The following is a 4,830-nucleotide window of genomic DNA, read 5'->3' as shown; positions in this document are numbered from 1 at the left end:
TTTACTATGATGCCTTGATCATGGGTATGGGTGTGGCATTGATGCACCAGGGTCACGTGATAGCATACACCTCGAGGCAGTTGAAGCCTCACGATGTGAACTACTCGACGCACGATTTGGAGCTGGGGGCTATAGTTTTGTTGTCAAGATTTGGTGGAATTACTTCTATGGGGTCCGTTGTACCATTTACACGGACCACAAGAGTTTGAGGTACCTCATGGATCAGCCGAATCTGAACATGAGGCAGCGTCGGTGGTTATATTTGTTGAAGGATTACGACTGCGAGATCCTTTACCACCCAAGCAAGGCCAATGTGGTGGCTGATGCTCTTTTCCGCAAGGCAGTGGCGGCTAAAATTTGAGACATATGTCTGAGGATGACAGTGATTAATCTGTTGCTAGAGTAGATCCGGGAGCCGTAGGTTGAGGGCCTGAAAGAGGAGCATCGGAAGTGCGAACAGATCATAGGCCAGGTGGCCTCATTTGATTATGACAGTCGTGGGTTGTTGACCCTGCATGGTGTCACACCCCGAAAACCGAAGGCGGAAACATTTCCGGGGCGGACTCCTCGTTGAGTATCAAATCCAATGCACATAGTAAGCAAGTAAACAACCATTACATTACATATTAGAATTTACATCTGTTCAAAAGTAAAGTGTTACAAGTGTTACACACACACACACACACACATATATATATATATATATATATATATATATATATATATATATATATATATATATATGAACAAAAGTATAGACGAGTCTTATGTACGCTCCGTCTTCTCCAAATAGGATCGCTGGGTACCTGTCTAAAATGGACCTGAGAATACAAGCAGTTTGAAAATCAGCATAAAGCTGGTGAGTTCATAAGATGTTTGTTTTCTGAAAATGTACAAGTTCCCTTTGGTTTTCCGAAAAGATTGTTATCCAAGAAAATCCTATATTTTCTTATATGTAAAGTTTGATTAACTGTTTTATTACACAATTCTGGTTATGAACAATTGTTATCCCAGGAAAATCTTATATTTTCCTAAAAGTAAGTTTAGTTATTGAATCTCAACTGTAATGTTTGATTGTCTATCATACTTGTTATATTAGCTAGATATCCTGATATTCTAATTATGTTACACTTGAATGTACCTAGATGTGTGCCTTCATATTCGTATTCTTATTCTTAATCATATTCATATTCGTATTTTATATTTGTATTCGTATTTATATTTGTAGTCCTATTCGTATTCGTAATCGTATTTGTGTTCGTATTCCTACTCCTAATCCTAATCCTATTCGTATTCGTATTCGTATTCGTATTCGTATTCGCATTCACATTCGTATTCGTATTCCTAGTCCTATTCCTAATCCTATTCGTATTCGTATTCGTATTCGCATTCGTATTCGTATTCCTAGTCCTATTCCTATTCGTATTCATATTTGTATTCGCATTCGTATTCGTGTTCCTATTATTACCTTCGCATTATTTCTTTATTATTCCTATTTGTTCTATTCCTAGTTATACTTTCGTATTCATTTTGTTCCTAGTTGTATTTTCGTATTCGTTATGTTCCTAATTGTATTTTCGTATTCGTTCTGTTACTAATTGGATTTTTAGTATGAATTATTCGTAGATTATGAAATATAATTTATATTGTAACACTTTAGCAAGATACCCATGATTAGTCTGAAAGCTAACTTCGTATTTCAAACTATTTGATAAACACAATTTTCGATATTAAAAACATACAGAATATAGATATTTGAACTGAAAATGATAAGTTTGAGTACAAGATTTCCTTGTACTTTTGCTTGTATTCTCACCCTGAAAACATTTGAAAAACAATTGAAAAAGGGTAGGGGTATGAACTCACCGGTCGAGAAACGCGTCGGATTGGATGCTAAGTGTCAGTTCTGGGCTTGATAACGCGCGAGGTTCCTATGTAATATGAAATGATATACAAATGTATCTAATTAGACTTTAAATCACTAATTAGATACGATTATACACTCCAAGACGCGAAAACACTTCAAATTAAGTGTTTGGAGTGACCCGGGTGACATCTAAGGTCGTATATGGCTGGGATAATGTGTTTACTCGTCGAGAGTAAACTCCTTATGGAGTTTTCGGCCCTAAGACCAACTCCACATGAGTTCACGGTCGTGAACTCATGGGTGAGGGTTTTATGGTGCTAAATGGCCTTATATGACTTGGGAAAATTGGCTATGATCAATTCTAGGGCATAGGAGTGGATTAGACTCACATATGGACCATTTATTGGAGTTTATGGTAGTAAGCTTGGAGTTTATGGCCGTAAACTCCCCTCACACTAAATCCTTGATGTTTTGGTGGTCCTTAAATAATCACATGTGATTTCAAGCTATTTTACAAGTCTAGGGGTAAAATTTGGGCACCATTTGACATAGCTTTAGGAGTTTACGGCCCAAGACTCCTTCTTATGGCCGTGAACTCCTTAAGGGGGTGATCCCTTATGTTTTAGGCTTATAAGTTGTTTTTGGTTGATTCTAGAATTTATTCCAAGGCTATTGGTGTGTTTAAATGGCATTTTAACACTTCAAAATGAGTTTACTCCCCATGATATGGAGTTTACGGCCCAAGCATGTTCTTGGGCAGTAAACTCATGTTTACTCTCCAAAAATTAAGTTCAAGGTGTTTTAAGTCCATTTTGGTAAGCCCCTAAGTCATATCAAAGCTCCAAAGGTCGATTGGAAGGGTTTTGGGGCTCCAAGACCCATTTTATATGTGTTCATGGCCCAAGGGTGTTCCAGGATGATAAACACATGAATATGGTCCTATTCCATGATTTGAACTCGAATTTGAAGGTCTATGATGTTATACTAGGAGTTAGGGTAGTTACCTTGGTGATTTGGAGCTTAAATTTGATGATTTTGGACCTAATTCTTGAGTTTGAGGAGAGAGGTTAGAGAGAGAGAGTAGTGAGAGAGAGGAAAGGCTTCAAATGAAGTCTTTTGAGCTTTAAATAGGTCCTAATTTCGGGACACGGTGGAATTCTACCCGATACCGACTTTAAACGGGGATTTTGGTCGCACCCGATTAAATCGTCGTAACCCGGCGGGACAAATTCTAAAATCTATCTAATTATCATATAGGGGTGTTTTCTTGAGTTTCTAATGGGTTTGGATACTAATTAATTCATAATATAAGTCACGGAATAAATGACTTAAATTTAAAAACATAAACGGAAATGATTTGAAAAAGACGAATTTATAGGCGGAAACAGGTTTCGACGATGGTACGAACTTCGGGTTGTCACACATGGGAGGGTTTAGGTTCCGTACTGGGGCGGTGTATTCCAGGTTGTGATGGATGAGGCTCACAAGTTGAGGTTCTCCATCCATCTCGGGGCGACAAATATGTATCGGGATTTTCGCCCTGATTATTGGTGGCCCTGCATGAAGCGGGACATAGTGTAACATCCCAAGTCAGAATCAAGAGTTCAGGGGGTAAAGTGTAATTTTGGAAAAGAAGGACTCGGCGAGTAGGAGCTTCAACTCGTCAAGTCGAAGCGTGTGCTGGACACATGTTAAGTGACCGGACTCGCCGAGTAAGAGGTTGGACTCGACGAGTCTGTGCTGGAATGAGAAACCCTAATTCCTAGGGTTTGCACCCTATTTAAGGAGCCTTAGGCCCCCATTTCGGCCCCTTATTACCCCTCCAAGGTCCAGAAGCCCTAAAATCATAAGAGAAGATCCTTGGGAGCATTTTGGAGCTTGGATAAATGATTTAAGAAGGAAATCTTGGAGACTAAGGAGCTTGGATCAAGGAGGATTGAGGAGATTTGGTTTACTCTTCAGTTGGAGGTTGTTTTGAGGTAAGGATTCGTCATCTTCGCTTTATTCCTTCTAGATCCACCTTTTTGTAGCTTTAGGGTTTGTTTGGAAGAATTTATGTTGAGATCTTGATGCATGAGTTAGATCTGGAGTTGAAACTCCGGATCTGAGTTCCATATGGATTCTATGTGAAGAAAGCCCTTTGATTAGCCATGCAAAAGCCAACCCTAATTAGTTAAGTTCCATTTTAACTTGGTTTTTGATGAATGGGTCATGGAAGCACGTAAAGGTAGCAACTTTATGTTGCTAGTGAACCATAGGGACCCTGATATAGTGTTTGGAGTAAGGGAGTGGCTTTGTGACTCGAGATTATGGAACTTCACGTTAGACTTGGCGAGTCTGGGAGATGACTCGACGAGTCGGACTAAAGATTAAGCATGAGTCCCGTAGTAACTCGGCGAGTCACATGGGTGTACTCGACGAGTTGCATGAAGATAGGCAGGAACTCGACGAGTTGGAAGAACAACTCGACGAGTTTGTTGAAGATTGCCTTGGACTCGACGAGTCTATTCTTGGACTCGGTGAGTCTGGTCGTGGAACCCTAGCTGTTTCTGGTTGAGTCGTGAATCGATGAGTCGAGGGACGACTCGGTGAATTGAGCAGGATGGGACTCAAAGATTCTTGGACTCGACGAGTCTTGGGGTGACTCGGCGAGTTGAGTCACGATATGGGAGTTTTCAGAGCATAGGGACTCGATGAGTCAGCAGGGTGACTCGGCGAGTAGAGTCACTCAGAGATTTTGACTTTGACTGAGGACCTTGACTTTGACCAAGAGGTGACCAGTTGACCCCAGGGGTATTCTGGTAATTGTTGATACTTATTGAGTTCAGTCCCTTAGTTTTGATCAGCGGTGGAGTTCATGTCGGAGGTTGGAGCAGCGTGATCTTATTTCTGCAGATCGGCTTTGCGAGGTGAGTTATCCTCACTATATCGACAGGGTCTAAGGCACCAAGGCCGACCCTTTA

Source organism: Lactuca sativa, chromosome 7 (genome assembly GCF_002870075.4).
Source record: "Lactuca sativa cultivar Salinas chromosome 7, Lsat_Salinas_v11, whole genome shotgun sequence".
NCBI lineage: Eukaryota > Viridiplantae > Streptophyta > Magnoliopsida > Asterales > Asteraceae > Lactuca > Lactuca sativa.
The sequence above is the reverse complement of the archived record's forward strand: the minus strand, read 5'-3'. Positions refer to the sequence as shown.